Below are 22,662 nucleotides of genomic sequence, written 5' to 3'. Positions count from 1 at the left end.
CGTATTTCCCCATTTTTTCCCTTATCTTTCGTTCCCCTCCTTCTCTTAGTTTACATTCTCCCCTCCTTTGCACATTTAATTTTTCCCTGTTTCACGTTTTCCCACTAAATATCAGCCCTTCTGCTGTACCTCCTCATTTTTCTCTCCCTCCTCGCGGCGCTGGAAGTCTGCAATAAACTATAAACCCGGTAATCTTGTTCATAAGGGCCAATAAGTGGCTTGATCCTCCTTTACGCCACTGCTGCGATAAAAGTAAGGAGGGCAATTCGCTTCTTAGTCCTTACAGTCTCCACTTAAACCCATACTGTGAAACGCTTTGTTTCTCTGTCACCAAGACTGTTTACCAAGGCCAAAGAGATGATTCGTCCGGTTCTAAAGAGTATTTCTCTTGTTTATAATGAAGAAATCTTGTTAATCTGTCGCTAGAAACTTAAAAACATCTCTAAAAACACGTGTAATTTCAACTAGAACTTGTTGAAAGAGTGGAAGCGTAAATGTGTTTTCAAATATACGCGGTTATTGTCTGGCGTGCCCCGTTTAGTGCACGAAGAGAAGCCATAAGACGAGAGCCAGAAAAGGTCATAAGAGTAGATGCCGCTCTCGTTCTCCTGGGTGCCGTTATTGGGATACAGTCTCTTATTATTGTCCCTCCGCCTGTCTTTGTTTACTGTGGATTGTTTTCTCTGTTTGTCAGTTGGGTTAGGTCTGTCGTTCTCATAGCTCTTTCTCTCTCTCTCTCTCTCTCTCTCTCTCTCTCTCTCTCTCTCTCTCTCTCTCTCTCTCTCTGACCTTTCTTTGAGACACAGCTCCAAAAGGTTTAGCTATTTTTTCTCCTCCTCCTGAGAAATTATTTAGTCACCCCTTGCCAATCTCCGAGGGCGTTAATAATAAAAGATTCTTCAGGAGGACGTACAGGGGCTAAAACTAAGACTCCTGGCCAGATAAGGAGGAGTGAGGGATGAGTTTGTGAGTATCAAGAGGAAGGACTAACGGATGAGTGTGTGAGTATGAAAAAGAAGGAAAAAAAAGTGCATTCTTAAGGCGGAGTGACCAAGGAAACTTCAGCAGAGGAAGGGAAAATAATGGTTTAGCTTCAGTCTTATTCATAATCAGTGAAGGATTTTAGAAAGGTATCACCGCCTCAACATTGCTTATTTTAGATTAAACAGTATAGCCTATCACAAGCGAACATATGAAGGCCAAGAAGTCTGCTGTTGTTTGTGTTCCTTTATGAGACTAACAGCGAATCATTCATAAACGCAGCAAATCTTGTGAGCAGCAACATTATATTCATACAGTATTTTATATACAAACTGGGATCAAGGGGCGGGCGGGAGGGCTGCTTGGGAAATGCCTCTGGATATAATTATGCACGGCCAGTCAAGCGCATTCCTCAAAAGTGACGTGGGTTTTAAGGGGCAGAGTGAAGACGGGGAATGTCACGCTTCAAATTGTTGACTTTCCGAAGAACCCACGAGAGGAGCGGAGCGAGGGGTGGCCAGCAACACGCCGCGGAGGAAGAATCTAGGTCTCTGCGTCTGTTGGCTTCTGCGGGCGATATTTCATTATTTTTACTCTCTCCCTCCTCTCGTTGAATATTCATGACTTCCTCCCCTCGCTAACGTTCTGCTTCCATGGGGCTCCCACTCTCGTACTTGCTCTTTTTTTTACCTCTCTCTTTTTGTCTGTGTTTTTTCTTCACACCGCAAACACGAGTGAGAGGAGCAAGTGCAATAAACTCCGGGAAGCGTGCTCTGAGTTTTACTTGTCCTGGAGTCAATAAACAAAGGGGTGAAATACAACAGAGGATGCAGATAAACTAAGAAGGAGAGCACTCACACACTGCACCAGATCCAACCAGCGTGGTACACCAACACACACACACACACACATACTTTTATTCATTTTACTTGGTGTGAAGGATGAATCAATGAATACGTAACATCATACAGAATTTTAGCTTCGTACATGAAGGTAAATACAGTAAAATTATCTTATCTTTGTCATTATTCCTCTCCCTTAGGGGAATAAAATCTTATGAGAAGTTATATAGAAACTCAGACATAGGTGTAACAAGAACCTATGGTTTATACTCACTAAACAGGGAAATAAAGACAGTAAATTAAAATGATAAGAGAATTCACACCTCCATCTGAATTCTGACAGGTTAAATAGGCAAAGCAGCCCTCACAGCAGCCGTCGCACCAGCCCACATAGCCCTCAAGCCACCCCACACACCAGCACACACTAGTCCTCACAGCCAGCCCACACACCAGCCCCGTGAAGTGATGTGTACTTAATACCATGAGGTGTCGCTTCCCCTCCTCCACCTGCAGCATACAGATGGAGTGCAAGTTTATTTTTAACCTAGTGGTGTTACATTGCACGAGTCCTGCTGCGAGTTTGTTCTGCTCCGTCACTCTTGAACCTTTGAGTAAATAATATTCAAATACTTTATGGTGCGCAATACACTCTTGCTGATGAAATGTAGCGAATTATTTAAAAATGTTCCGGTTTAGAGTAGCTTTTTTGTACTTTAAAATATACGAAAAGGAATAAAGATCTCTCTCTCTCTCTCTCTCTCTCTCTCTCTCTCTCTCTCTCTCTCTCTCTCTCTCTCTCTCTCTCTCTCTGTCCGACGCACCATACGACCTTGCTGCTGTGGCGCCATATTCCAAGCAATCTTTCTTTCATGAGACTTTAATACCAAACAATGGACACTCACGAGGCCATTCCAAGCCAAAACTCACTTTACATAAACAAGAAAAGTGAATTGCCTATGAATTCATTAGCTACTCCGTGATCTATTTCTTTACTCGACGCTAGGTAATGAAAATTTGCGAAGAATACAGAATAAACACTCTCTTGGTTCCCTGCCTGTGTCTCATGCGTGTTTTATTACTTCTTACATATTCAAATAAAAAACTTTGTGCCGCTGGAATTGGGAAAGCAAAGAATGAGGACGGGGAAGGAGAAAGAAATGCGGGGAAGGAGGAAAGAAAGGACGAAAAAAGAAATGGAGAAAAGTAGGAACAGAGGAAGGAATGGAGGGAGGTGGAGGGAGCAGAGAAATGAGGGAAGGGAGAAAAGAAAGGAAGAAAGATGAAAACGAGAGAAACGCTGGAAGGGGGAAGCAAAGAAAGAGGGAGGAAGGGAGGAAAAAAGGAGGAAAATTAGAGAAGGGAGGGAAGAAGTAATAAAAGGAAAAGAGAGGGGTGGGAGGAAAGAAAGAAGGTAAGGAAAGAGAAAGAAATGAAGGAAGGGAGGAAAACAAGAAGACAGGGGGAAAGAGAAAGATATAGATGGAAGGAAAGAAAGAAGAGAGGGAAAAAGAGAAAGGAATTTGGGTAAGGAGGAAAACAAGAAGAAGAGAGAGAGAGATAAAGAAAAGAGAAGGACGAAAGGAAAGAAAAAGACTAGCGGAAAGAAAGAGATAGATGGGAAAAAAAAGAGAGAAAGAGAGAGAGAGAGAGAAGGAAGCAAGGAAAACACAACATTGTACACGCATAATCACATCCCTGCCTCCTTCTCCTCCTTTCCTATACACCGCCACCTCCGCCGCCGCCGCCGCTTCCCCTCACGCACCCACGCTCCCTCATAACTTATCTAAATGTGCTGCAAGTCTCGCGTACTATCTCCAAACATCAATCTTGCGCCGCGAAAGACTGTTTGATAACACATCTCCGATTTGGCAGCCTTGCATCTCCTCCTTCCATGCCCCTCTCTTCCTCCACTCTCCTGTCTCCAGCCCATACTGCAGACCCTACTCTCTTCCCTCCCCTCCCCCGCCATTCCCTGCTCCTTCTCCTCTTCTCTGCCCTTCTCCTCCTCTTCCATACTTTTCTCTCTCTTTTATCTCCCTGTCTCCAGTCGCTATTGTCTCTTCCCTTTTTTCTTCTCTACTTCAGCTCTCCCTCATTTCTCTGTTTCTCCTCTTCCTTCCTTCATCGTCTCTTTATTCTGTCTTCCTTTTCTCCAGTCAGTCTTCTATTTCGACTTTCCCTCTATTCACTTATTCCTCTGTTCATCACCACCACTTCCATCTCTTCCTCTGTACATCATTATCCTCCCCGTCAGTCTCCTTCTGATCTCATCCCTCTATTTTTTTCCCTTTCTGAAGCCAAAATTTCTCTCCTTCTACCCATTTTCTTCCTCTCTTCCATACACATCAGCCTTCTCCCGCCACGACTCGTGCAACACAAACACACGCCTCAGTTATCAGTCCGCGGGTCGCAGCGTCACAAACCGTCAGCAGGAGGAGAAAAATGAGGAAGCAGCGTGAGTTGGTGGCTGCGGGTTCATTACAATACACTGAGGAAAATGAAGGATGGTGAGGGGAAAGGAAAGGGAACACGAAGAAGGGACGGCTGGGAGAGGTACAGAGGAAGGTATGAGAGAGGAGAGGAAGGGGGGATCGAGAAGTAAACAGAGAAATGGGAGAGAGGAGGAAGATGAGAGGAAGCCGAGGGGTGTAGAGAGGGAGGAACGGAGAGGGAGGAAGGGAGAGGGACAGAAGGGTCAGAGGGAGAAAGAAAGAGGAGTTGAGAAGTGTGATAAGTAAGAGAGGAGGTGGAAGAGCAAAGAAGAGGTAGAGAAGGACGTAGAAAGGTGAAAGTGGTCGAGGGAGAGGAGGAAGAAGGAGAGAGAACCGGGGAGAGACAGGAAGAGATAGATAGATAGAGACTTAAATCAAAGTTTATCCTGTATTACCTTCTGTTTCCCTTCCGCCTGTGTTGTTTCACGTAACTTGGCGGTTGTGAAATGCAGGAACAGCGAATACGTGAGGAGAGAAGGTGGGTGAGCGAGAGGCGAGTAAAAGCAGGCAAGGAATGAGAGGATGAAAGAGAGAGGTGAAGAATGTAACGTGAGAAGGAAGGCAGAGGCAGGTGGCAATGAGAAGTGAGAAGTTAGGAATGCAAGAGAGAGAGAGAGAGAGAGAGAGAGAGAGAGAGAGAGAGAGAGAGAGAGAGAGAGAGAGAGAGAGAGAGAGTGAAGACAACGACATAGGAAATCAAAGCTGAGGAATATAAAAACTGAAATAAAAAAAGAAAACAGGAAGTAGCAAAGAAGGAAGGAATGAGAGAGCGAGCAATGAAAGGTAAGGACAGATCCATGAGAAGTGAGTGGGTGGGCTTCTCTCTCTCTCTCTCTCTCTCTCTCTCTCTCTCTCTCTCTCTCTCTCTCTCTCTCTCTCTCTCTCTCTCTCTCTCTCTCTCTCTCCAAGACAACACCTCAGCCGCACTTCTGTGGAGACTCCTTCCTTCGAGTTGTGTTTGGACAGCTGGCGCCTCCTCCCCATTCTTCTCTCCACCCCCTCCCTCTTCCTCTCCCTCTCCCCTTCTCCCTCCCTCTCTCCCCCTCCCCCCACCCCCCACCGTATTTTTGCCGGCAATTCGACGGCTACACTTTGCCTTGACTCGTAAACACAGTAAGACCAAAAGTGGAGTGCCTGCTTATGCTATGTACGCTTTCATTTAAGCCCCCCCCTCTCTCTCTCTCTCTCTCTCTCTCTCTCTCTCTCTCTCTCTCTCTCTCTCTCTCTCTCTCTCTGGTAGACAGTATTGTGCAATCAAACAACTTATAAAGGACTTAATCTGTATGTGATTTTTTTTGTAATCCTTGCGAGAAACACCAGCTTCATCCTGGCTCATGGGAATTTAGCGGTGGGAGAAGTAGCGTGCTCTTGTGGCTCTAACTGGCGCCATATGACCGTACTGCTGGGGCGCTGTTACTTAGTCAATACCCCCACGCCCTCTCTCTCTCCCTCTCTCTCTCTCTCTCTCTCTCTCTCTCGACAGCAGCAGCATCGGCGTCAGCAGCAGCAGCACCTCTGACGTCACCGGAGCACAAAGGCTCCTCCCAATCTCCTCCATTCATCTCAAGCTGCTCCTCTTCGCTTGCTCGTGCTCATTCCGTCAAGTATTCTGATTCTGTCTCTCCATCTCGCGTTCATATCTCCCTTGCCTTCCTTTCCTTGTTTTCCTTTTTCGTCATCTCGCTCGTCTACTTATCATTCCATCAAATATCCTGGTTTTATCCCTCCATCATGTCCCTTATCTGTGTTCCCTTCCTTTCTTTGTTTTGTTTTCTTTCATCCTCGCTCTCCATGCATAATCAGTTCCTGCACTAATACAAAGACCCATTCATGCACATTCTTATTTGTAATACAGTAGTTAGTCCTTCTCCATTGTACAGCCAGAACAACAGATAAGGGTGATTAGTACCAGCTGTTGCCGCACCCGAGGAATTAAAAAAAGGGTCGCTGTAATGTTATCAAGGAGCGTCACAGCAAACAGAAAACGGGCATTACGTACATAATTTTTTTTTTTTTTTTTTCGTTCTCTGGCTCGTATTTAGAAACGCTTTGCTCTCTCACCACGACTGTTTTCAAGCATAAAAGAGATGATTAGCCGTGTTTTCAAGAGTGTCTTTTTCTTGTTGATAATGTAGAAGTCTTGTCAATTTGTCACTAGAACCATAAAAAAACACCCTTCTAAACCCGCGTAGCTTCAATAAGAGCCTTTTGAAAGCAGTGGAGGTGCGGCGCTGTGTTTCAGAATACGGCCCTTACTCTCGCGGAGCTGATCAGAGCGGCGGCTGCTGTTCCTGTTGCTAGATGGAGATGAGAAGACAGTTTACAGAAGGGATACAACTTCATTTCTCCTCCGGCAACAGTCTTCGATTTCTTGTTGCCGGGAGGAAGCGTGACCCAGGAGCGCCGAGAGAGACGAGCATAAAGTAATGAACAGCTGAAGAATTGACAAGGAAGTATCAGTGCCACCACCACCACCACCACCACCACCTACGCAACCAGCAACAAGAACTACAGTGGATATTACTGTACTACCGCTACCGCTATTCCTCCTCCTCGTCTTCTTCCTCCTTCTCCTCCTCCTCCTTCCTCTCCTACCACTACAACGACAAAATGGGACCATAACAAGACGAACAAGATGATGAAAAACAACCAACTATTTCCTGAACGATAGGAGTTGTTCCCAGCGAAGCCTCACGTCTCGAGGGGCTGGCGACGCAACAAAGACGGCCCAGTAGTGAGCCTCGGCTGAGTCAAAGGTTCAAGTTACCCTCAATGAGTTGTGGGTCAGTGCTATTTGTAGTGGCTCCAACTGCCCGCCCTCGCCACCAGCGGGACAATCAGCTGTTCTGTGGCATGGCGTTAAGTCAACACGCCGCACTGACCCCTCCCTTCACCCCTGCCGCCTCGCCACGCCCAAACACTGCACATACAACAAGGCGCCGCGGGAGCCACACGCCGCTCACCGCCCTATGACGTCGACGGCTTGAAGGAGGTGATACGCGAGTGACGGTGACTCCCCTGCTGCTGGCCAGGCCACCCTGATCGCATGACACAGCGAGAATAACGAAGACAGACACGCCGGTATCTTGAAGGCGCAAGAAGGAGGCAGTATCTCCATCCCGACGTCATTATAAAAGGAAATATTTTTATAGTAATTATCAAAGTTGAGATTGCTATGAACTGCTCTCTTGCTTCACTGTCTACACTGGAGGTTGACAGATTTAGGGTTTAGAAGAAAGATTACTCTCTCTCTCTCTCTCTCTCTCTCTCTCTCTCTCTCTCTCTCTCTCTCTCTCTCTCTCTCTCTCTCTCTCTCTCTCTCTCTCTCTCTCTCTCTCTCGTGTTCTTTCGAGTAGTGAGCGGAAAAAATCACAGTTGGCAGAATGTGGCGGTACGTCCAAGGCAATTCATTCAGAACCTGAGGCTCGGGTAACTCACACACTGAGAGAGGGAAAAAGTTCGCCCTGGAAAGAACCAGCGGTGTATTCCTCACCCCGTCCACTTCTCGCCTGTCGCTGCAAACACGCAGACTCAAGAAAAATTCTTTCAGCGATAATATTGTATAGAAGTTTGTGACCGAAAATATGAGTCAGTGTTCAGTATTTGAGATTCATGAGACTGAAACTCAACCTCGGCGGAGGAGAGGAGTCGAACGGACTCACAGAGGGTTAGTGCGTGTGTGATGAGTGGCCTGTGCAGTGTGTACCCTGAGGGCCGCTGCGATGTCAGTCAGGGAGTTCGTTTACATAGGCAGCAATCTTAAAAGTGTAATCAATTTCTGGCTCTCACCCTCGCTGATACATTGTGAACAGTTGCAACACACGTTAGCATAATTCAATACAAACCTTAAAGTTGTCTTCACCCAGCAGCTGCTACGCTTACTCACATGCTGGACTTAAATGTCCATTGTATTCAGTTTTATAAATACGATAAGTATCTTCATTAAGTGAGGTCCAAGAGCAATGCAATAAGTCTGAAATATGTGAAAAAGATAAAGATAAAAGTCTATCTGCTGCCTGAAAACTTTTCAGATGAGGAATTTCAAGGAAAACAAGAATCTGACACTCCCCTCTTGAAGGAGTTGCATAATTATTCCACAGAGTCACTCACGCCAGCCCTCCCAAGACACCACGTGCTGTATGGGGTGTTACGAAACTTATCTCACTCATCCTGCTTTCATTTTTCCTCAGCAGTAGAGCACCACGTCGGAAGGGTCACTTGGTACCCCTGGCACTTCTCTCCCTCGAGACGACAAGCGCTGGCTGGCGCCTCGCCGCACACAGCGGGGTCTCAGCAGGGACAGGCCTCAGTGCAAACACTGGCCGGCGCAGGGAAGTGGCAGGGATGCCGAGACGCAGACACTGAGATAAGACAGGAAACTTTTCTCCTTCCATCTCGTACAAATTTGGGAGGAGAGAGAGAGAGAGAGAGAGAGAGAGAGAGAGAGAGAGAGAGAGAGAGAGAGAGAGAGAGAGAGAGAGAGAGAGAGAGAGAGAGAGAGAGAGAGAGAGAATTCCTGACATATCATAAGGCCTGAGATTTCTAATTAATATTTAATAGTTTGCGAAACGATAGATGAACTGTTTTCTCCTTTGCAAACAATACAATCAGTTTGTCGGCTTTATTTCTGGCATTTCATGCGAGCCCTAACGCACATGTTCCTTCTCGTACTGTACTGCATGAAAAAAAGAAAAAGATGAATGCAGCTGTCATTTCAGACGTCACGGAAAAGTTTTCATGAGGGGAAGTTTGATCTCCAGAGTACCGAATGAATCTGGGAGGCGAGAAACTTTACTCTTCCTTCCTGCACGCAGAGTCTGGCGAAGATATGAGATTTTGTTCCTGACTCTTCGCAAAAAAGTTCAGTAACTCTGGAAGGAAGCGCATGCGGTTGCCTCATTCTCCTCGCTGCGTTCATGTCAGGATCTCGCTCCTAAGTCTCGACATTCTGAATATGACTTGGAGCAGAAAGACAATAAAACAAGCTGCCTGTTGTGTGCGAGCTTATCTTCCCCCGAGACCACGTACAAGACAACGCTGAAGACCTTTTCCAAGTACTCGCTTTTCATTTACGAGTGTGAATAAGTGTCACTGTAGAATGGTAAAATAAGCGTATAATCCACAGCAAGCTTCTTTGTTAGAATAGTCAGTTTTCTTCTCTGTGTCTAAAAATCCATAAAAACACGCGATATAGCAGGACTGGTATTTCCTATAAATCTAATGTCTCTCTCTCTCTCTCTCTCTCTCTCTCTCTCTCTCTCTCTCTCTCTCTCTCTCTCTCTCTCTCTCTCTCTCTCTCTCTCTCTCTCTCTCTCTCTCTCTCTCTCTCTCTCCAATATCCGCTGTTTAGCCTGATCCTCTTCAAGCTTCATACGCCACAAAATTGAGGCTGCTTTCTCATAATTCCTGGTTCAGCCTCGCCAAGATTTCCTGAAGCCAAAAAGCGTCAATTTTGCCCAAGAGAACTCCAGCCGGTCACTCTTCTTCCTCCTCCTCCTGGTGGTGGTGGTGGTGGTGGTGGTGGTGGTGGTGGTGGCTGTGGGTGACGCTTTGTGTGGAATGAAATTGTTGACCTGAATTAAGACCGACCTCTCCACCTTATTTCACAATGCCTGATGTGATTATGGTTGTATTTTGTATCTTTTGTTGTATATGAATTGTTTTTTTTTCCCTCTTTTTTTGTGTGTGTGTGTATGTGGAAGGTGTTGTGGGAGGTTATAATTTGTTCGTGTTATTGTTCATGAATTTTGTTACGAATTCTTTTTTTTTTTTCATCATGAGTTTGTTATTGTCATATTGTGCATTGTGCTGTACGTGTATGAAAGCAGACTGAGAAGAGAGTGACGGCAAAAAAAAAAAAAAAATGTTTGCCGAGGAGTGACAAGGGAATTCTCTCTCTCTCTCTCTCTGTCTCTCTCTCTCTCTCTCTCTCTCTCTCTCTCTCTCTCTCTCTCTCTCTCTCTCTCTCTCTCTCTCTCTCTACCACAAACCATTATGCACAGTTCTCTAGTTAACACCGAAATGCATCACCCTATTTCTTTATGCCTTCCTAACCCTTTCCTTTCACTACACTACAAAACAGGAGAGTAAATAGTGAAATAAATAAGTATAGGGAATCAAATCCTACAGCCCTTGTCATGAAGTGGATTTATGTAGGATCAAGAACGGTTTTACATTTATTTTCTCCTTCGCTCCCTCCCCTTCTGTTTTCTCATGCAGGCATTAATTGCTTTTATTTTCGTGCGCGGCCTTGACTTAGTGGTGGTGGTGGTGACTGATGCCGTCATGCAGGGAGGGGAAGGAGGCGGCTACGTGGCTCACTACATTTGTTTTTATATCTCTCAGTGGTCAGATTACCAACATTATTTATGCAGGCTTGTGTACGCATTCGCCAGCCTCTTATCTGCTCGCATGTAAACGTGTTGAGGGTCTTATAACCTTCTTACATCCTGGACACTGGCTGGTCAAGGCTTGTCAAGGGGAAGGAACGTCTGGCGTGAGGGAGCAGTGGAAATGTAACTCTTAAGGCACTCAGCTTTATCAGTTTTAAGCAGAAGTTTGATTTTGTTAGGAGTGAAACTTTCTCGTCTTACTTTTCTTCCTCATTGTCGGCTTCAACATTTCTCACTGCGTTTTGTTAAGGGGATATGAATAATAATCTCATGTTTTTGCATCGTTAAAGTGAAAAGTGGCGAAGATAAGTGTCTCCGGTCGCCGCTTCTTGCTTGCTGTTAGGGGCCACTTAACAAAAAATTGAGCCCATATTTAGAAGTCAGAAAAACATTATGGGGGAGGGAGATTAAAACCATAAGAAAAAAAAAAGAAAACACAAGTACAATGTAAAGCTTTCGCATGAAGTGAAGACTAAACTATATGACAAACAAGAAAACATCAGTACGAGGCTGAAAACAAATCCAAAATGTACAAAAAAGAGAAAGAAAACGTAGGAACATATTACGAACCATTTCTTTAATAACGATATCAGATTTTCCTCGCCTTCCCGTCTTTCCCCTCCTCCTCCTCCTCCTCCTCCTCCTCCTCTTCTTCTTCCTCCCCCTTCACTTTCTTCTAATCCTCCTGCTCCTCTTCTCTCTCCTCCTTTTTCCTCTCTTTCTCCTCTTCTTCTTCCTCCTCCTCTTCATCCTCATCCTCATCCTCTCTTTCCTCTCTTCCTCCTCCTCCTCCTCCTCCTCCTCCTCCTGGCACACATAAGAGTAATCCTCTCATTCGTCTTTGGCATGGAAAGCTTCCATGACATTATCACGCCGAGAGGAAAAAGGAAACACACACACACACACACACACACACACACACACACACACACACACACACGTACCAGAGATAAAGAAGCACGGCCATGTAGGGGAGGTATCTTGATCCCTAAGAGAACAAAAGATAAAGGCCGGACTTAAATCCTTTCCATGTGTTATATTTACCAGCAAAAGATGATTTAACATTTCTGTTTGCCGTATAAAAGAGGTGACATTTGAGGAGGGATTAGTCTCTCTCTCTCTCTCTCTCTCTCTCTCTCTCTCTCTCTCTCTCTCTCTCTCTCTCTCTCTCTCTCTCTCTCTCTCTCTCTCTCTCTCTCTCTCTCTCTCTCTCTCTCAGACACTGCTCAGACGGATTGGCTTTCCTTCTCTCTATGCGTGTAAGCAAGGGTCGTTTCAAGATTACATTGCTTTTCCCTGGCCGTGAGTGTTGCAGTGTCATGGTAGTCATTGAAACACAGCAGAGTTTAGGAGCCGCGGGTCGTTCACATCAAGTAGAGGGCAATTACATCAGCATTTTTCGGCAGTGACTTGTGATCTTGTCTTTTTCCCTTAAGTATCTGCGACGGTTGTCAGAGAAAGATAGACGGTTGGAGGGAGAGAAAGAGAGAGGTAGAAGGAGAAAGAGAAGCTTGTGCACTGTACTATAATCTGTCGAACGTGAAGAAATATATACATGCTGATAACGAATGGTGATTATAGACTTTTCGTAGTAATGCAAACTTTGACTTCTTAATACCCATCCGTCGGTCAGTTAGCAAGTCGCACTCCCACGATTTTGTCATGTAAGTCTAACTGATCTCTCTCTCTCTCTCTCTCTCTCTCTCTCTCTCTCTCTCTCTCTCTCTCTCTCTCTCTCTCTCTTACACACACATACATACTGAGAGCCACAAAAATAGAAAAGAAGGGGCAGGGGTCATGACGTTGCCGGATAGCCATCAAATGAACACTTGCCAGGCCAGCAATGCCACGCCACTGCCTGCCAACAAGCCAATGAAAACCTGATCCCGGACTGACCAGCGACAGCTCAGTAAGTACAAAGCGAGACGGCGATTAATTAGTATTTTCGTTTCGCCTATTAGCGCTTTGACAGGACCGATGGAGGGGAGGGAGGGGGTGAGGATGTAAGGAGTAAGAGGGGAGGAATGGACAGGGATGGCATCATGGCAGGGAATGAAGATGGATGGAGGTGAGGAGGAATGAATGAGGGCGGAGATGAGGTTAAGGTGGTGGTGGTGGTGGTCGTGGTTGTAGTGGTGGTGGTGGTGATGTGGATGTAGGGGAAGATGAAGGTGGAGTCCCCGAGGAAGGATAAGGCGGGGAAGGGACGAGTGAGGGAGGGAAAAAAGAGAAAAGTGGGGGTTATCTGTGTCCCGCGGGATGTGATACATTTTTTTGTGTGTTCCTTTGTTCTGTTGTGTATTTCTTGTGTTGTGTGGTGGTGCTGGTTGTCAGTGTTCTGCTTTTGAGTAGTGACTAAAATAATCAATAAAAAGAAAGAGAGAGGAATTTTCTATTTGAGGTTATGTAACGCTTTGGTAATAACACAACCAGATATCACTTTCATTTTCATGTTCTTGATAAAAATAAAAAAAAAGACGTCTAATATTTAATTTTCATTCCCGAGTCTGCTTTTATTCCGGAACAAACAATTACCAGAGAACCGGTAATGAAGGATAAAGAATTATGTTTGCATTTCTATTTGTATGCTCAACAATTCCCAAAACTTTCGATGTCCCTCTGTATAACAATATACCAATGTACCGAGTCTGCGCCGCACTGCTCTCTGAAACTAAAGTGGGCGTGTGCCTCAAATTTCAGTTGTTTGTTTTGACATCATAATCTCTAATCAAATCTTTTCGTCCCCCAAACAGCGCAATCATTCTTCTGACGTGCCAGCGCTTCCTGACTAAAAGGATTATTTCTTTTATCAACAATCACGCGAGCCGGTGATCAAAAGCCGGGCCGTGATGAGCCAACCAGCCCTCAGGGGCCAGGTGAGGGTGCGCGTACACACACACACACACACACACACACACACACACACACACACACACAAACACACACACACACGTCTATCCTAATAAAACCTAAATTTTATCATTTCTTTTACTTATCCCATCAATAACTTGACTTTTTTTTTTAATGATGCACCATAGATCCTTTCAACGCAAACAGGCTCAGTCAAAAATATATAAACTGTTCTGATTTAGCTATATTCTTTTTTTCATATCATTCTTACATGAAAAAGTCGTTAACTAAGGCTTAACTAAGGCTTAACGTTAACTACAAAACTTTATGCCAAAAAAACAACTCTTAACGTCCTCTGAGTCCACATAACAAGTCTTCTATGAGGCAACTGCAAAAATTTATGAGAAAAAAATTAATTACAACCCCCTCTCCTTTAAGTTTACAGAAAAGTACTAAAGCCACAGCCACCACCACCACCACCGCTTCATGGTGCTATAAACCTGTCGAAAGATATACAATGCCATCGCCCCAGCCATTCCTTCGTGTACATGTAGGCTAGAGCTTGCTGCAGTCTCACGTTTAATGGAATCTCTCTCTCTCTCTCTCTCTCTCTCTCTCTCTCTCTCTCTCTCTCTCTCTCTCTCTCTCTCTCTCTCTCTCTCTCTCTCTCTCTGACACATGTATTTTCTAACCTATCTATAATCAGTTTTGTCTTCTAGTCGATGTACATTCCAGTGCCCTGCTGATCACACGTCCCATCATGCAAAATTATACCTCACTGTAAGCCTAACATGACTGGCTGCCTGCATACACACTGTTTACCTGCTTCCCTGCTAACCCAACACACACACACAGTTAGAGCATGAGAAAAATCCTAGCTACATAATTTTCCTGTCTCTCTCTCTCTCTCTCTTTCTCTCTCTCTCTTTCCTGCCCTCGTCTTCTGCGCGCGTGCAGAACCATCGGAATGAAAGCGAAGAGTTTTCAGGCACAAAAAAATAAGTAGACAAATCTTCAGATAAAAATAAATGCATAGATAAAATTAATTCATCAGTGAGTCAGTGTAGATAGATGGATGAAGAAATAGACAGATGGACAAGCAGTGGTGGTGGGGAGGTTGGGAAGAAGCAGAGAGAGGTAAATAAACAAAGAAGTAAAGGTACACGAGAAAATACGAGTATAGAGTCAAAATGAAACAGTCACTCTAAAACAACGAAGTGCAGAGGGAGGGAGAAGAAAAAAAAAAACAAGTAAAATATCAAAAAAACCTTAAACGAAGCAAAGAAAAAAAAAAAAGTAAAGAGGTTTTTCCTTTCAGAATAGTGCTTTCCTAACACACACACACGCACAAAGCGGCCACTCTTCTTTCCCCTTCAAAAATATGCACTAATATTCTCTCTCTCTCTCTCTCTCTCTCTCTCTCTCTCTCTCTCTCTCTCTCTCTCTCTCTCTCTCTCTCTCTCTCTCTCTCTCTCCCTTTTTTTCACACACACACACACACACACACACACACACACACACACACACACACACACACACACACACACACACACACACACACACACACACACACACACACACACACACACACACACACACTCAGACGCACGCAGGTACGCACACACCACATCCAATCACTGAACTGCAGCAAGAGGAATAACGAACGTGTTAATGAAAGCGGATGGAAAAACAGACTGCCGTGAAAACAACATCACGGAAACCAGATGAACTTATGACGTGGTGAAAAATTGGGATTTCCTAAAACGTTACGTTGAAACATTAATATCTGGAGTGGTACGGAGGAATGTAGAGGTGGTGTTTACTTGGTAATATGAAATAGGTATGGCTAGGAAATGTTAGGCACAGGTAGATATGAAACTTAAGTAATACTAGTTCAATTCCTATTTACTATAACTAAAAAAATAACACAGTTTCCTGCTCTTTTCCTTCTATTCATTCTGTTATCCTCCTTATCTCCATCGGTATTCATTCACGTTTCTGTTTCCCATCAATGTCTTTTAAAAGTTTACACACTCAATTTTTGCTCTTGCAGTAGTTAACAAATACAGTTTCTTTTCTCTATTCCTCCTCTTCATCCTCTTCCTTCTCCTCCTCCTCATTTCCATTACAATTCATTCATGTTTCTTTTCCCGTCAATGTCTTTTAAAAGTTTTCACAATACACTCACTCACTCACTCACTCACCCACTCACTCACCTTGCTCTTGCAGTGGTTGAGTCTGTGTTGCAGTTCTGTGTTGCTCGTCTTCAGCGCCTCCTCGGACTCCTTTGCCGTGGCCAGCTGTGCCTCCAGCTCCTCCCCGCGTGTGTTGAGGCCATACACCACCTGCGAGAGTAGAAAAGTAGTAGTAGTAGTAGTAGTAGTAGTAGTAGTAGTAGTAGTAGTAGTAGTAAACAGTAGTAGCTGCAGCAAAACACCTATGGAAATAATCAGAACCTTTTTTCTATTCAGCTGTTTGATGAGAGGCAATCAAACAGACTTTTTATATTTTGTTGTTTGTACTTTTTGACCATTCTCCATTCCATTACTCCTAGGCAAGTCGTGGTGGTGGTGGTAGTGGTAGTAGTAGTAACACCAGTAGTAGTAACAGCAGTTCTTCACCCCAAAAACATTTCCCTCTCACTACCTTATCACACACACAACAGAACCTTCAAGTAATCACCATAACTGCCATCCACTACCCACCCACACACACACACACACACACACACACACACACATAACCCAACCTTCCCTCACCCCACGCACAGCACAGGAGTTTGTTATGTGCTTTCCGTCTCAGCCCGTCCAGTAAATTATCGCCTCGCCCTCCTAAGCTCCTCCCAGCGGTATTGTAACTTTTCTGCCTTGTAAAGTAGTGTTCCCCAGGGTCGTATCCTGGCCGTGTATTTATAACATTACCGTTTATGGCCTCTATCTTACTATAATGTAATGCTCAAAGGAGAAGAATGCTAGGACTATTTTCTCGTACTATTTTTTGGCTGGTTGTGATTTGAGAGAGAGAGAGAGAGAGAGAGAGAGAGAGAGAGAGAGAGAGAGAGAGAGAGAGAGAGAGAGAGAGAGAGAGAGAGAATGTGTGTGTGTGTGTGTGTGTATCGATCCATCACAAGTTATCATATAAAACATTCCATACTTTTTTCTGACCAAAGTTATGATGTGGAAGTCATGTGTGGGGGAGGAGGAAGAGGAGGAGGAAGAAGAAGAAGAAGAACAGAGGAGTAGGTGGATGAAGTGAATGTGCATCAGGAAGTGAATAGATGAAGGAATATCTGAAGGAGAGTGAGAGTGGTGAGGGGAGAGGTGGAGACATATACAGTGATGGTCAGCAGTCAAGTAAGATCTCACACTAACCCTTTAAGTGTGATATGCAACAATTTACAGCACTAGAAATCTTTATAACCATCTACAATCTTTATAAGCACCTACTTATTAACGGACTCAGTAATCATGTTGTTAGTGCTACGACATTCGGGAGCTTTAAGAGAAGATTAGACGAGTTTATGGATGGGGATGATAGGTGGAAATAGGTAGGTATATTTCATACATGGACTGCCACGTGTAAGCCTGGTCGCTTCTTGCAGCTTCCCTTATTTCTTATGTTAAGTACAAAAGAGAAGGGGGATTAAAAGAATAGATTTTGCAGTTTCTAGTCCGTATAAGGTTTGGAAGTGAAGGTAAAACAAGAAAAAATACCCTTGAGTAGTTAGTGAAAGGATTAAGCAATTGTATTTAGCGTTTTTTCTCTCCAATCTTAAGTCCGGTGATCTGCTGAGAGTCACCGCACTGTAAGATGACTAGCAAATCGCAGGACTCAAGAATGATGGACATAAACAAACAAAACACAACGTGAACGCAGGTTAATCTAATTCTGACCACGACTTTAGATAAGATGGAGATAACGAGATGTAGTAACGGCCGGATAGACAAGACAGGCAATGAACTCTCACATCCGCTGCCAGAAGGCTTAACAAACAACATGCGACCAACAACATGACAGTTTCCTCACACAGCCACTTCTCAAACTTCAAAATTCATCATGACTCAAGAGCGGACCATCCTTAGCGCAACATTATATTCATTTGCATATAATTAGTTCCCTTCCCGCGTGACCCGCCCGGCCCTCCTGCGACGCTCACCTCCAGCCCAGACGCAAGAACAGAATGCTAAACACACGTACAGATGGTGGTGCTGCGAGGCCACATACCGGTGCTAACAGGATTCACATCTCGCCCTGTGACGGGAATGAGAAAGAGAAACACGCTGATACCTGTGTTTGCAAATACTTGAAAGTGTATTCTTAGAAGCTCCGGTTTACGTTAAAGATTATAAGTGTACTTGGAATGAATTTTTTCGTAACTGTTTGTGTTTTAAATGTTGATATTCCTTTCTGTATTTCCTCATGTGGCCAGTTATTTTACATTTCCTCTACTACAAAACTACAAATCAAGCAATAGAATACTTCCCTAAATACTCTCACAAACATCGCACAGACCCCCGCAAACTATTTCTTAAAAGTACCACCTTTACAAAAACTGAGTGACCTTAAGAGAGGCATCAACAGACCTACTTTCCTTCCTTAGTATCTTTCTCGAGGCCACTACCCTCACAAGTGCTGCCCCTCAGAGGTAATGGTCCTCCTAGTGGCGACCTGCAGGTGTTCCTCTGACAAGTGCTACTCTGTTCCTCCCAACATTATTGTAATTAAGTGTTCACCAGACTAGGCAACCCGGGAGCTAACGTTTCTTTTGACCTAAAATTTTGAGTTGACGGTAAAGTTGTTCCAGTGTGTGTGTGTGTGTGTGTGTGTGTGTGTTCCTGTGTCTGCCTGGGTACAGCCACTTACATAAAAATTGAGTAAAACCTAACAGAACCATAAAACATGAAGAGCTGCCGCAGAAAGACTCTCAAGGACAAGCAGCTACACTCCCACAACACAACACGCCCTTTGCGGCACCCTCTTCCCCTCGCCCTTCCTACAACACGTGGCACAGATGGCCTCAGGGACGAAGGGTTTGCACAGGGAGGGAAAAGAAGGGAAGAGAGGAAGACAAGGGTGATAGAGGACAAGGAAGTAACAGGAGAGAAAATCATAAAGGAAAAGAAGAGGGTAGATAATGGATAATAAAGAAAAAAAGAGTGGGTTCTAAGGGATACAGAAGGAAAGGAGGGGAAATGAATGGGGGAAAAAGAAAGGACAAAATACAGTTAAGGAAAGGATGAAGGAGATGATGAAAAGGAAAATGGAGTGGACAGAAAATAAACTTAGAAAAATAAAAGCAAAAGATTATGAATAGGATGGAGAGGAAGAAAAAGCATCGGGTGTGGAAAAAAGAAGAAAATGAAGAGAATAAAGTAAGGAGGGAAAACCAGGAGGAGGAGGAGGAGGAGGAGGAGGAGGAGGAGGAGGAGTGAGGCGAAAGAAGAGATTAAGAAAACCGTGATATGAGAGATATTACCAAATCTCTCTCTCTCTCTCTCTCTCTCTCTCTCTCTCTCTCTCTCTCTCTCTCTCTCTCTCTCTCTCTCTCTCTCTCTCTCTCTCTCTCTCTCTCTCCACCGAACAGGACCGGCTTAATAACCGCCACCTCTCCCAACAAACACACGCACCGTTGCACATAAACACACACACGCAAAACAAACAAACTTCCGAAATTGGAAACAGAAAAAAAGTTCCACAACACACACAAAAAAAAAGAAAGTTTATCAGATATTCGGCTGTTCTCGCCCTTAAATGCTGGCTGTTTTGTTGTGCTTTTTTGCCAACACAAGAGGTACTAAGATATCACGAGTCTGCAACCTTTGACATTACATCCAAGAGGAGAGACGACGGAGAAGAAACAGATGGAGGAGGAGGAGGAGGAGGAGGAGGAGGAGGAGGAGGAGGAGGAGGAGGAGGAGGAGGAGGAGAAGGGGGAGAAGGAGGAGGAAAAGCGAGACAGGGTGGCGGCCTTCTTGCATCCAGCTGCTGAGAGAGAGAGAGAGAGAGAGAGAGAGAGAGAGAGAGAGAGAGAGAGAGAGAGAGAGAGAGAGAGAGAGAGAGAGAGAGAGAGAGAGAGAGAGAGAGAGAGAGAGAGAGAGAGAGAGAGAGAATTTCCGTTGAATTCCCAATTGCGATTCAGAAAATTACATAAGAGTACGAAAGGAATGAAGGAGTAAGAGGAAGTCGAGGAGGAATGGGAAATGTAGTAAGAGAGGAGGAGGAGGAGGAGGAGGAGGAGGAGGAGGAGGATGAGGAGGAGGAGGAGGAGATCAAGTAGAAAAAGAGTAAACAATTAATAAGAACAAGAATAGAAACAAGAAGAGACAAGACCAAGAATTAAAAGAACTAGAAGAAGAATAACAAGAAGAACGAGGATACACAACAAAAAACAAGAAAAGCAAGAACAAAACATGGAAGAAAATGAAACAATTAAAACAAGAAGAAAGGGAAGAAAAAAATAGACGAGGACAATTACAATAAAGTGTATACAAAGGAAACACAGACAAAATCACAAAAGGAAAATGATAAATTGAAATCAAACTTATCATACACAAATAAAAAGGAAAATTGTTGCATGACTAAAGGGAAAAATAACAAAACAAAATGACAACAATGACAACAGTGTCTCTAAACAACTGCCCAAATTGGTGACACAGAGAGAAAAGAAGGAAATATTTCGAGAATGTATTTGAATGCAATGAATCGCAGAAAGGAGAAGAAATTTACGAAATAGTGAATCATATAGCGAGAGAGAGAGAGAGAGAGAGAGAGAGAGAGAGAGAGAGAGAGAGAGAGAGAGAGAGAGAGAGAGAGAGAGAGAGAGAGAGAGAGAGAGAGAGAGAGAGAGAGAGAGAGAGAGAGAGAATTGAAAAATAGATATGACATTAGAACAACACAAGATAGAATACCGAAATTATTACGATTACTATTATTATTATTATTATTATTATTATTATTATTATTATTATTATTATTATTATTATTATTATTATTATCATTATCATCACTATTATTATTACAAATATACGAGGCTCCTTAAAATAACATTCCCGTTTATATAAGATGCTGAGAGAGCAGACAGACAGACAGACAGACAGACAGACAGACAGACATACAAACAGACAGAAGTAGACAGACAAAGAGACAGAGACAGTCAGGCATGCAGATAGACAGACAGACAGAAAAGACATGTAAAGGAAGAAGCAAGAGAGAGTGTAGTAGATATTAATAACCAAACCTCTCTCTCTCTCTCTCTCTCTCTCTCTCTCTCTCTCTCTCTCTCTCTCTCTCTCTCTCTCTCTCTCTCTCTCTCTCTCAAAGAGCCATAGTCGTGAGAAAAGAGAGATGCAAACAGAGGGAGGTCATGAGAGACAGAATAAGAAAAGAAGAAAAAAAGAAGGAAAAAAAAAAGAGAAAATGAAAGGAAATGTGGAAACAAAAGGGAACAGAGGAGTCATTATAAGACACAAACAAAGGAAGGCAAACACAAACAGCCAACTGCTTCAGACAAACACAGAGGAAAAGCAACACCCGCCAATCACTTCCTGAGTCGAGGGATGAAAACAGTCATACATTTTCCTTAAACACACACACACACACACACACACACACACACACACACACACACACACACACACACACACACACACATATATACAGAAAGGCGTCTGAATTTTGAGGCAGGAAAGTAAATACAAGGAAAAAGGAATATAGTTCCAAAATAAATAAACAAAAAAAATGAATACGCTCAATGACACTTGCAAAATATTAATAAAAAAAAAGGTCAAAAACATAAGAATTGTTAGCTTTTTCTGTTTTATTTTAGTCACATTCATTTCGTTCCTAAATTGCACACGGTTTTTTGAGAGATGGAATGAATATGAGGGACAGGGAGGGAAAAATGTATATACACTGCACAAATCTTAATGAAAGGAGATGAAAAATGGTGCAAAAGACACTGAGGATTTTAAAAGAGACAAAGAAGAAGAAGAAGAAGAAGAAGAAGAAGAAGAAGAAGAAGAAGTAGGTAAATATGAATAAGAGGATAAAGATGAAGATGATAAGGAAAAAGAAAACAACAACAACAACAACAACAACAGCAATATAATAATGATGATGACGATGGTAATGATGATGAGGAGGAAAATTATGATGATGATGATGACGTAAGAGGAGCAGGAGGAGGAGGAGGAGGAGGAGGAGGAGGAGGAGGAGGAGGAGGAGGAGGAGGAGGAGGACGAGGAGGAGGAGGACGAGGAGATATGAAGTCAAGCAATAAACTTCAATTTAAGTTTAGGAGTGAGGTGAGACTTTTCTCGTCACTCACTCCATTAAAAAACATGAAAAAAGAAAACTAAAATCGATGAAAAGACAAAATTTTATAACAATCTTGCGTTCACCACCACCATCACCACCACCACCAACACCACCATAACTATTATCATTAACTTCACTGCAGGAAAGTTTCAAGAAGGGAAGAATAACGTGTTTCCTTTCTTTAACACTAACTTGTGATATCAACTGCCTGGAACATCGACAAGCAGGTAAATCAGATGAGTAATTCACATATACTGGCCGCTCCTCACCTAATCCCTCCGCCGGCAGATTATATATGACCGCTGCGAGAACTACTGAAGAAAAGAAAACGGAACAGAAAAAGGAAAACAGGAATCAATGACCAGTTACGTGCGCTAATCCGCAAAGAAGTAAGAAAGTCAGTCAGTTTGATAGTCACGAAGCCATTTGGTCAGCTGTCGGTCAGTCACCTAATTACTTAGACATGCACTCATTCACTCTTTTACACACTTAGTCACTTTAGAGAGCCAGTCAATCAGTCAGTCAGTCAGCCAGTCAGCCAGTCAGTCAGTCAGTCAGCCAGTCAGTCAGTCAGTCAGTCATTCAATTAGCCAATTAATCCAGAGGAGCAGACAAGTGGGTGGGATGAGAGGATTAAAACAAAAACGAGAGAAAATGGAAACAGGAGAGAGAGAGAGAGAGAGAGAGAGAGAGAGAGAGAGAGAGAGAGAGAGAGAGAGAGAGAGAGAGAGAGAGAGAGAGAGAGGTAAAATCACTACAGCACCATATTTCAACTTCAGTAACTCTCGT

General features: G+C 43.7%; 1 protein-coding gene across 1 annotated transcript in view; it reads right to left on the bottom strand.

The window, feature by feature from the left end:
• Positions 1-15,924, bottom strand: part of LOC135114024 (trichohyalin-like) — a 188,426-nt gene extending 172,502 nt beyond the window's left edge. The window contains exon 1 of the mRNA XM_064029651.1: positions 15,774-15,924. The gene's annotated coding sequence lies outside the window, so the exon portion shown is untranslated. The remainder of the gene's footprint in view (positions 1-15,773) is intronic.
• Between the last annotated feature and the right edge of the window lie 6,738 nt (positions 15,925-22,662).

This window comes from Scylla paramamosain, chromosome 27, assembly GCF_035594125.1.
Source record: "Scylla paramamosain isolate STU-SP2022 chromosome 27, ASM3559412v1, whole genome shotgun sequence".
In the NCBI taxonomy this organism is placed as follows: domain Eukaryota; kingdom Metazoa; phylum Arthropoda; class Malacostraca; order Decapoda; family Portunidae; genus Scylla; species Scylla paramamosain.
Note: the sequence above shows the minus strand (reverse complement) of the source record. Positions and strands in the feature narration are given on the sequence as shown.